Genomic DNA, 12,378 nt, shown 5'->3' with positions numbered 1-12,378 from the left:
ATGAATTACAGGATTCTCTACATGCCTGGGGCTTAGTTGGAGACTCTCTTGTTACCTTCATATTAAGAAAGCAAAGAAAATGGATAAAATTTTAGGTTTGATCATAGCAATAGTATCTCCATTTTCAGTTATCAGAGAGTACAAGTGGGGTTCATTTGTTGTAACAGTCCTTTCTTTTAGCACATTTATAAAGCTGTATGAGATAAATCATTGGATCTGAATTTGGAGGCCCAGGGTTGAAATTCCAGTTTTTCTATTTGAAATTGGGTAAAAAATAGTCTCTCTCTGATAGATCATTCACTGGTAAAATAAGGTGATTAGAACAGATTATTCTGAGGTCTCCTCCATCCCTAAATATATAACCCTTTTCACTTTTCTACCCAAACTGCTGCTCCTCCTGACTAGTTTTTCTGATGATACCACTATTTTCTAAAACCTTGTTATTATTTCTGACTCCACTTCCTTATTTCCACAGTTCAATCATTGTTTTATTGATTCAAAATCTCTTGTATTTTCTTTGCTTTTGCCAGACTGGTTAATGGATTATTTTCCTGCCTGTCAGTGATCCTTCTCAGCATTCATTAAAAAGTCAGCATCATAGTGAATTCCCTTTGCAAAGTCTGTTTCCTACTGTTTTGTTATGGGTGCTCACCTTTTCTCTCTCTATTCTTTCTGAGATATTTCATTAGCTCCATGAATTTATATGTCATCTCTACACAGATGTCACCCATATCTATATATTCAACTCTCCTCTCTTTTTAGGGAATTCAGTCCCATATCTGTAACTGCCCACTTGATGTCTCCTGGACATCTCATAGTCATTTCAAATACAACATGTCCAGAAGAGATCTCATTGTCTTTTGACTAAATCTGTCCCCTTTCCCCAAATGGGGTCATGAAGTCAGACACACATGAAAAATGACTGAACATGCCCTTTCCAATATTAATAGTTCTGTTACGGGTGCTACTATTCTTCCAATCACAAAAGTTCATAACCTACAAGTCAACTTTGCCCTTAAAAATCTTTCTCATTTCCCATATTTGGTCAATTGCCAAATTTTTTCCCTTTCACATTCTTAGCATCTTTATTATTTTTCTATACTCATTAGAAGAGAAAGGGAGCTGGCTCTGTAGTCAGAGCAAGTTACTTAATCCCTCTGCACCTCTGTTTCCTCATCTGCAAAATGAGAGTCTCTAAGAGTCTCTACAGAGTCTATAAATTTATTTACAACTAAGATTCTATGAAAAGCATTTTGATTGGTGGATACATATTAGAGGCAGCTAGGCAGTTCAGTGGGTTAGAGTACTAGGAAAGGAGTCAGGATAGAATGCAACATTAGACACTAACTTGTGTAACCTGGACAAGTCACTATTTCCTTAGTTCCCTCATCTGTAAACTGGAAATAGTATCACTTACCTCTTAAGGCTGTTGTGAGAATCAAATGAGATAATAATTGTAAAAGGCTTAGCACAATGCCTAGTACATAATAAGCACTATATAAATGTAAGCAATGCAAAGAATATAATGCCCACTTTGCTGATGAAAAAAATGAGACTTAGAAAAGTAAGGTGATTTGCCCTGAGTTTCATGAATAATTGATAAGAGTTTTGTAATTCAATTGCCATACGCTTATCATATTCGGGCAAAAAATATTTTTAATATTTTTTTAGTTTTAGGTTTTATTTTATTTTATTTTTGCCTTGTTATTGTTTTTGTTGGGGGGAAGAAGCCAAATAGAACCGCGACAAAAGATATTGGACAAATATTTGGTCTATGACGGTAAAAAATGATGATTTTAAAAAATAACAAGAATATTGTGACTGTATAGAATAATACATCCAGTATCTAGGATTGGCAAAACTTCTAAATAAAACAAGACAGAACAATAGATAGCTTTTATTTAATTTTTATTTGCTGATATAACACTTCAAATACATTTACTCATTTGAATTTCATAATGTAACTGAGTGAGGTACTATGGTATTATTATCCCCATTTTGCAGATAAGGAAACTGAGGCCTTAAGGAGATTGAATGGCTTGCCTGTCCATTGTCTAAATGTTAAGAAGTAGGAAAGTTAGGATTTGAAATAGGCCAAGTCTTTCTGATACAACATGCCAGCCATGGTGCTATAAAATATATTAGTACAAAAGCAATTGGATTCTATGACAAAATACCCACCATGTCAGTCAAATCCTGTCTGGTGACACTGTTAATATGAAGAATTGGGATAAGGAACAGCTGTTACTATTTTTAATGAACTTTTAAACCACAATTGAAATGAATTTTACAATTGAAAAATATCTCTTATGAGTTGTTCTGCTTTGTTCTACTCAAGTCTTTTTCCACTTACCCACAGTCAATTGAGAGAATTATTTGAAGTCTTGAAAATTATAGTTACCACTGAGTTCCTACAGAACTACTTAACAAGGACAGTGAACCTCCAAAGTACTATCAATTGCTGTGGAATGCTGATAGCTTATTAAAGAAAAGAAGCAAGGGAGAAATCATGTTTCTTTCCCTTAAAGAAAAGAATAAAAGAAATCTTTCCATTAATATTAAACTAAGACATTTGAAAATTAAATAGTCATCAATAGCACCACTATCTACTCCATCTGCCTTTCTTTTTATCTTCTCTCTTTAAATATTAATATGAAAAAGCTTTTTAAAGCCACAGATCACTACCCTCACTTTAACATAAAATTGTGGAAACTCTCATGAGTTTGGTAAAAGTATAAGTACAAGTATGAATTGAATATTGAAAACATCATATTTAAGCATTGCATTTAGAAACATAATCTTGGGTGAGGGATACTGGATGTGTGCCCAAAGTATTTGGGATCAAACCAGGTTTTGGCTAAGTACTTCCTATATGACATTGGGATACCTGGATATTAAATTTCTAATCTGGAAAATGAGGAAATTAGATAAGATCATCTCAAAGAATACTTATATCTCTAAATTCTATAATATCATAATGAAGATTATTAGAACTTTAGATAGAGAATTCAATTTCATGCCATTTGACTATTCTATTTGTGAATTATATTGAGAATGATCATATAAGTAATAAATCATATATATATATATTAATCCATCATTTCTAAATGAATTAAGTGTAAAATCTGGCCTGTGAAAACAATGCATTATATGAAATAAAAAAATACAGTACATTTTTTAATATGTCTTATTCTTTTAAAAGATAATTATTACTACTTAATTCTTATTGTGAAATTTAACTTCAGGGACTTAGTGATGAAAAAGCATTCCAAGGATCAATTTCTTGCAAAAGGAATTTTCCACAAAGTATATGATTCAGTTATAATGTAACAAATCATTTCATTCAATGGTTGATGTACTTGAATAATTTATAATCATTTTTTTTTAATATTTGTGAAAAGCAACAAATAGATACAGAAATATAGAATCTCTGAGATGAAAGGAACTTCAGATTCCTCTTGGTCAACCATAAGTAAAAGCTGAATAACCAATCCAAAATTCTTTTAAGGAGTCCTGTAGTTTCTTCTTGTATACCTGTAGGGATGATGTAGCAGCAAGCACCCCCAGCGTCCTCAGGGTTTGCTGCTACCACAGGTTCCTGGATCTGCTTTGATAAAGGAAAGCAACTCAAAATGGGTTAACAAGCTTACTTTAATCAGTCAGACCATATATGGTTTACCTTGTTCAGGGGAAAAAGGTCAGCACCCCGAACTTCAAAGTATACAGGCAGAATTATCAAGACAGAAACAGATCAAGTAGACAGCTTTCCAAACTGTCCAGCCATTACATCCATACCCAATCAACATCTGGGTTTTTCAAAGCCGGGGAGGCCCTGGACAACGGCTTCCCAGAATACAGATCAAATCACAGAACACTTCTCAAAGTGAGCCCCCAAAACACAGCCTCACATCAGGGCTTATATAGCCTTCTCCTGGCTCAAAGAATGTAACAACCTTATTGACCCACTGGCCAATCAAAAAGTATCTACTGAAAAACAAGCCTCCCACCCCAGGCTTCAGGTGCACTTTAGCCTAGGGGCAGGGAAGATCTTCCAAATTTGCATTCCCATTACAGATGGCAAACTCAGTACCTGTTTAGGCCCTACATTCTTGCAGACAACTCTAATTTTATTTATTTATTCATTTATCTATCTATCTATCTATTTTTTTGTCCATTCATTCATTTGTTCATTCATTTATTTTTGCTTTTTGGAGGGCAATTTGGGGTTAAGTGACTTGCCCAAGGTCACATGGTTAGTTTTTGTGTTAAGTGTCTGAGGCCAGACTCCAGGGCCGGTGCTCTATTCACTGCACCACCTAGCCACCTCTAACTCTAATTTTTAATCATTTGTTAACTTACTCATTGAATAATAAATTATTAAAAATCATTGTGTATTGGGCACCTTTTCTTTTTTGGAAGTTCTAATCAAATAGTATCCCATGGCATTTAGGTGGCAAAGCACCTGGAATCAGGGAAATCCTGAGTTCAAAATATGACTCATACAGTTGCGTTTTCTTGGGCAAGTCATTTAACCTTACTCCGCCGCAGTTTCCTTGCTATGAAATGGAGCTCATAATAGGATCTACCTCACAGGATTGTTTTGCTGACCATATGAGAATCTAAAACATTTTGTACAAGGCCTGGCACATGGTAGGCCATATAAGCTTGTCCCCTTCCTCTTTCCATTGAACTTAAATTCTAGCAAGGGCATAAGGTAACAACACAAGTAACTATAATATAGAATCTTATTATAATATAGAATATTACCTGCTCTTCTCATTATTGTGGCAATGGTGACTTGAATTGACATGGTGGATGAGGACAAGAGATATTATGGAGATACAAATGACAAGACAAATATTAAGTGGATACATCGGGTGACTGAAAGTGCAGAATTAAGGTTAAATTCAAGGTTTTGAACCTGAATAAGTAGAATGATGGTAACATCCTAGACAGCTTTAAAGAGGAACAGATTTAAGGGAGGAAATTGAGTTCTATTTTCAAGATGAGTCAAAATATCTATAGGAAATTCACTTTGAAATATAGAATTGTCAGTAGGTAATGAGGAACAGGAGTTCAAAAGAGAGTCTAGGATTGGATATATGGTTCTGGGAGTCATCTTTAAAGAGGTAATAATTGATCTCAGGGGAACTTATATTCCAGGTGAAGACAGCCAGTTCAGCGCTTTGGGCTATATCCACAGTTAATGGGCATGGCATGGATGAAGAATCAGTAAAGCAGTGATGAGGAGTCAGAAAAGTAGGAAGAGAACCAAGATAAAATGACATCATAAAAATGAAGAGGGCAAAGAATAGCCAAGAAAAAAAAATATATGGTTGACAATGTCAGACATTGCAGAGTGGTCAAGAAGGATGAAGACTGAGAAACAATCATTAGACTTGACAGTTAAAAAAATCCTTAGTAGGTTTGGAGGCAGCAGTTTCAGTTGTGTGATGACATTGGATGTCAAATTATATAGGGACTTAAAAGTGAGAAGTAAAGATGTTTCTTTTGAAGTTTAGCTATTTGTTTTAGGAAAATGAAGGAGTAGATATGGAAAGATCAAACAAAAAGGAGAGGAGGGATGATAATGAGGACTATCTGCTGATGGAAGGGAAAGGGAATGAGAAATCATATAGCACCCACTATATGCCAGGCACTATGCTAAGTGCTTTACAAATATCATGTTATTTGATCTCAAGAGTACCTGCTAGCCTTGGAAAAGAAAAAAAGGTCACCACTTCAATGGAGACTGGAGTAAAGGAGGAGATAGTTGGAGATGATATCAGGAGAATATGAGAGGATAAGAGAGGAAGAAGAGGACTTTCCTGGTGAATGCCTTTGTGCATGGAGTATAGTCATCTCCCCAATTTGCAAAATGGTGTGAACTCAAGTAAACCTAAACAAATACCTGGAATTACCCCCTTCAGAATTAGACCAGCCGTAAAAGTACAAAGTTTCCTTTCCATCAGACTGCCAGTCTCCTAAAGGTCCCTCCAGTTTAAGTCAGCATCTTGAATCTTGACCTATATCCTCAGATCCTAGGTTCTCTGACATCTCCCCCATTTGCTGACCCTTGGCCCACTTAAAAACCTTATGAAAACTGAATTCCTCCCTGCATTTAGCTAGTGATACTGGCAGTAACTAAAGTCAACAGCACATAGATGTCAGTAGCTCTAGGAGAACCAGGAGGACAGATCTGAGGCTTCCCTTTTAAGTCAATTGAAAACCAAAATCCCAACCTATACCACCCCTGTAAATCAGTACAGTTAGCAATGTAGACCAGGTTGGGGAGAGTGGATGGTGTGGAGGTTGTACATCACAGTAGGCTGTTGAATTTCTAGTCCAGGGATGGAGATTGGAATTTTGGTTATTGTTAGTAGATCTTTCAAGGCAATAAAAGATTTTTTTTCAAAATCTATCATACAGATGTCATAACCAATATATTAGATACTGCTATAGGTAAATATGGATCCTTCTTTCCCATTATGCTTTCCTCTTGGATGCGTGTGTGGGGGAATCCAAGGTTAGGACTTAAGTGTTGTCATTGTGCCCATATCACCAAGTATTCCAAACTCTGCAACTGTGCCAACCTACATTATATGAATGGGAAGGGTACTTACTCCCTTGACAGCATATGACTTTCCCCTAATACTACCTTTAATATAGTCTCAGTAAGGGGAGTGGAACCAAGATGGTGGCATAGAAGCAGGAAAACTCCATATGCCCCCTCCATAACAACCTCAACTACCTATAAAAAAGAGAGAAACAGACCACCCACTGAAGACATCCCAGCAGGCCAGAAGGAAGGGTCTATTGAAGCATGCTGGGAGTTGAGCCCAGCCCCATGTGAGTCTGTGGTTTTAGCCCCAGGGCAGTCCAACCAACCATGGCTAGAGGGACCTCAGGAAAGTGGATCATCAGCAGCTGTGGCAGTTTCCAGAATTGTCAACCCATAAAAGACAAAGTGAGAGGTCAGTGGACTTTGGGAACAAAGGATCCAGGAGTGTTGTCCAGCTTCTGCCCCCTGGAGGAAGTGCGGGGTGGCAGCCACTCTGCATGGCTGCTTCAGAGCTCCTGGCCTGCAGATTATAGGGGGACCAAGTGACCAGTCTGAGGGGTAATCTCTTTTGCTTTAACCTGCTTGGATCTGGATCACTGTCTAGGGTGGATTTCCTGGGGTGTGTGACCATGTGCCAAAGCCTGTGGATGCTTCTGAAAAGGTGCCCAACTAATGTCTCCGGCAGCTGAGAAAACCCCAGTGATTTGGGACAAAGCTCTCCTCTCTGGAAGCAGAGTTCTAATGTGTCAAAAAGCTCAAAAGTCAAATAATCGAGTGGCAATGTGAGCAAGCAAAGGAAGAAAAGCAAGAACAGCAATCTGACTTTGGATTCCTTTTTTGGGAACAAAAAGGACCAAAGCATGGAACAGGAGGAAGAAAAGAAAGTCAGAACTCCTGCACCAAAAGCTTCCAAGAAAAATATGAATTGATTACAGGCCATAGAGGAGCTTAAGAAGGATTTTGAAAACCAAATAAGAGAAATGGAGGAACAATTAGGAAGAGAAATGAGACTGATGAAAGAAAATCAGAAAAAAGAGTTAACAACCTGACTGAAGAAAATACCACCTTAAAAAATAGACTACCCCAAATGGCAAAAGAGGCTCAAAAAGGCAATGAGGAGAAAAATGTCTTAAAAAGTCGAATTTGCCAGATGGAAAAAGAATCTCAAAAGCTCACTGAAGGGTAGGCTAGGTAATACAGTGAATAGAGCACCAGCCCCGAAGTCAAGAGGACCTGAGTTCAAATCCAGCATCAGACACTAAACACACTTATTAGCTGTGTGACTTTGGGCAAGACACTTAACCCTAATTGCCCTCCAAAAAAGCAAGGAAACAAAAAAGCTCACCAAAGAGAATAATTCCTTCAGAATTAGATTGTAGCAAATGGAAGCTAGTGACTTCATGAGAAATCAAGATACTATTAAACAGATGCAAACAAATGAAAAAATAGAAGGCAATATGAAATAACTCATTGGAAAAATCACTGACTTGGGAAATAGATCCAGGAGAGATATTGGACTACCTGAAAATCATGATCAAAAAAAGAACCTAGATATCGTCCTTCAAGAAATTCTTGGGGTGGCTAGGTGGCACACTGATTAGAGCACTGACTCTGGAGTCAAGAGGACCTAAGTTCAAATCTGACCTCAGACACTTAACGCTTAACTAGCCATGTGACCTTGGGCAAGTCACTTAACCCAAATTACCCTCCAAAAAAAAAAGCAAAAACAATGTTTAAAAAATTATAAAAATTAAAAAAAATAAATGAAAGAGGTGGCTAGGTGGTGCAGTGAATAGAGCCCCTGCCCTGGAGTCAAGAAGACTTGAGTTCAAATCCAGCCTCAGACACTTACACACACACATACACACACACACACAAATTATCTGTGTGACCTTGGGCAAGTCACTTAATCCCAAATGCCCTACCTTCCACGCCCCCCCCCCCAAAAAAGAAAAAAATTCTAAAGGAAAATTGCCCTGATGTTTTAGAACCAGAGGGCAAAATAGAGGTTGAAAGAATCAACTGATCACCTCCTGAAAAAGATCCCAAAAAGAAAACTCCTAGGAATATTATAGCCAGGTTCTTGAATTCCCAGATCAAGGAGAAAATATTAAAAGCAGCCAAGAAGAAACAATTTGCATCTTGTGTAAACACAATCAGGATAACACAGGATCTGGCAGCTTCTACATTGAGGGATTGATGGGCTTGGAATATGACATTCCAGAGGTCAAAGGAGCTGGGATTATAAGTAAGAATCACCTACCCAGCAAAATTGAGTATCATGTTTCAGGGGAATATATGGTCACTCAATGCAATAGAGGATTTTCAAACATTCTTGATAAAAAAGCCAGAGTTGAATAGCAAATTTGACATTCAGATATAGGAAGCAAGAGAAGCATGGGAAGGTAAATAGGGAAAAGAAATCATAAGGAACTTATTAGAGTTGAGCTATTTACATTCCTACATGGAAAAACTATAATTGTAACTTATGAAAGTTTTCTCAGTATGAGAATAGTTGAAGGAAATATAAATGTGTGTGTATGTATATATGTATATATATGTATGTATACATACGTATGCCTATATAGGAGGCTATATGGGCATATAAATACATATGTGAGTATGTGTATATATGTGTACAGGTATACATAGATTTAGGGCACATGACCAATTGAATAGGAAGGGATTATACTTAAAAAGTGAAATTGAGAGGTGAAAAAAGAATATAATGATAGAAGATGGGGAGAGACAGAATGGGGTAAATTATCTCACATAAAAGAGGCAAGGGAAAACTGTTACAATGGAGGGGAAGAACAGGAAGGCAAAAGGGAATAGGTCAATCTTACTCTCATTGAATTTGGCTTAGGGAGGGAATGACATACACGCTAAATAGGGTATCTTGCCCTGCAGGAGAGTCGGGGTAAGGCGATGAGAGGGCGGATGATGGAAGGGAGTTCAGGTTGGGGGGAAGGGAAGTTGGAAGCACACACTTTTGAAAAGGGACAGGGTCAAAGTAGAGAATAGAACAAGTGGGGTTTAGAATAGGACACAGGGAAATACAGTCAGTCTTTCACAATATATCCACTATGGAAATGTTTTGCACAGCTACACATGTACAACCTATATTGAATTGCTTATCTTCCCAGTAAGGGTGGGTGATGAGGGAAGAAGGGAAAGAATCTGGAACTCAAAGTTTTAAAATCGTGTTTAAAAAATTGTTATTATTATTTTAAATGCAACTGGGAAATAAGAAATACAGGCACTGGGCTATAAAGATTCATCTTGGCCTACTGTAATGCCAGAGGGGGAATAGGGTAGGATATAGGAGAGAGCAGACTGGGGGAGGGGATATACAGTGGTATCACTATTTTGGGGTGGTGGGTAGGGGAAATACAGGGATAAAATTTGTAACTCAAAATCTTGTGGAAATGAATGATGCAAACTAAAAATAAACATAAAATTTAATTAAAAAATATATATAGTCTCAGTAACCTGCTGAGCACCCAGCAGGATGATTTTTCTCTATGATAGCATCACTTCTCCCTACCTAGTTTGTGGCAAAAAAAAAGAAAATGTGCCTCACCTCCCCCCAAAACAAACAAATAAACAAAAAATTCACTGTTCTTCAAAGATTTCTGCTTTGTATGGAATATAGGAGGGTAGGTACTTACAACTGTATGATCCTGGGCCAGTCACTTAACTTCTACTGGCCAGTTTCCTTATCTGTAAAATGGGGATGATAATAACACCTACATTTCACAGTTTCTGTGAAGAGAAAATGAGATAATACTCACCAAGTCCTTTGCAGACTTTGAAAAAATCCCTTCATGAATTGTGGCTGCTATTATAAATGAACAAATGAATAAATAAACAAACAAACAAATAAATAAATAAATAAATAAGTAAAATAAACACACACATACATGTATTTATCTACCTGAATGTTTTGTTAAAGGAGACAAATGGGCTAGGTGATATACATTTATATAATTTATTCCCTTAAAGTTAGATTAAACTAGCAAGCTTGTACATACAAAGAGACAAAACTTAAGTTCTGACTGCCTGATACAAGAATGACAAAGTCCTTTTATGTTTTAGGACAATCCCAGTATGTCTGTGTCCCTCAGATTTATGGTCTCCATGTGTTTTTTATCCATACCATGAGAAAGGAAGCTTCTTATTTGTAAATACAGATTGACAAGACAATTGACAAAGTAGTGTCAGTTGGAAATTATGATCCTAGGATACCTGAGCCTCCCCCACACAGCACACTCTAGGATAAGAGAAGTCCCACTATTCAGCCTTATCTGGTCTTTGGAGTTGCTGATACAGGAAAGGGCATGTTTGGAACAAAGCAAAGCAGTCTGATTGATTAGTTCAGGTTGTGGATCATGTTGGGGGTTGTCATTATATATGTTTACTGATCGTACAGGGAAGGATCTGTGCACTAATGTTTCTTACTATGTGGGGACTAATATGACTGCACAAGTTGAACAAATCATAGGGAAAATCAAAGAATCACCTAGCTTTCCAGGGTTCATTCACACTCTGGCATTTTGATTTATTTTTGCAGCTGGAGTTCAGTTCCTAGGGAACCTCAAATTTATATGCCTTCTAAACCCTGATCCTATGCAGGCTAAGCATAGCCATAATCCTAACATGATCCTCTGTGTGCTGCAATGACTCACTAGTGCCTTTAAATCATGGTTTACAGATGACCTGGAAAGTTTTTGATCATTATAATATATAATTATGATAAGGTATTGATTGTGAGTAGGTGAAACCGATTTGATTGGTAAAACTCAAACTCACTTCCTCCCTCACCACTCCCCTTACCACCAAGGATAATAATATCAAATATTAGAGGTCATATACCTTTTTAACCTCTGGCTTCAATGGTACTGTTGTGTCTAAATTCCTTAAGCCCTTTCATTCCTTAGTCCTTATTAGGAAATTTAGAAAATCCTCTCAATTTACTGATAACTGGGATGTCTCCAATGCATATCTTGATGGCTCTTTGTCTACATCTTTATTTAAGTTTGAGCCCTGAGAACCTCTGGGCTTTTAGTTGGATCCTGAATACAAGAAGTCTAGTTCAGGTTCCTGTTCCTGCTAGCAGCTGTTTTCTTCTTGTGAGTAGCAACCACTTAGTTTAAAGATTACCTCTGTGTAGGCTATCACTTTTCTTTTTCTTTCCTTTTTTTTTTTTTTTTTTTTGCCTTTTGGAGGACAATTAGGGTTAAGTAACTTGTCCAAGGTTACACTGCTAGTTTTTTTGTGTGGGTGTTAAGTGTCTGAGGCAGGAACCAAACTTGGGTTCTCCTGGCTCTGCTCTACTCACTGCTCCACCTAGCCTCCCCGGCTATCACTTTTCATCTGAACCCTCTGCACTACAGAAACCCAACTTTGGTTCACTTAGGCTGGGTGTATAATTCTATCCAAAACCTCAGTAGAGGGACCCGTGTTCCTCTTCCATAATTTCCTTATGCTTAGCCTGTGACTAGGGGCCTTGCACCAAGCTTGTGACCCAAGCTCTTTGGGCTTCTCTCCCTTGAAACATAGTAGCACATAAGCAAGAATGCTGCCTTTACTTGTTCAGGACTTACTCTGAATCTCCAGGCTTGCATGTTAAGACTGCTTGAAAAAAAAAAAACTATAAGGAAAACCATTTCATGCTTTTTTTTTTCTATCATCAATATCATTTTCTGGAGAAGGTTAAAATGAAATTTTCTAATCTTAAAACTGTTTATATTGAAATTTGAAGTTGTAATCAGGACTTAAAATTAAACGGAAATTTGGCAATAACTTATTCTTAA

The sequence above is a fragment of the Petaurus breviceps genome, unplaced genomic scaffold (assembly GCF_028583685.1).
Source record: "Petaurus breviceps papuanus isolate PSGF00001 unplaced genomic scaffold, PetGlider_PUasm1.0 90895, whole genome shotgun sequence".
Classification (NCBI taxonomy): Eukaryota; Metazoa; Chordata; class Mammalia; order Diprotodontia; family Petauridae; genus Petaurus; species Petaurus breviceps.
This window is presented reverse-complemented; position numbering follows the sequence as displayed.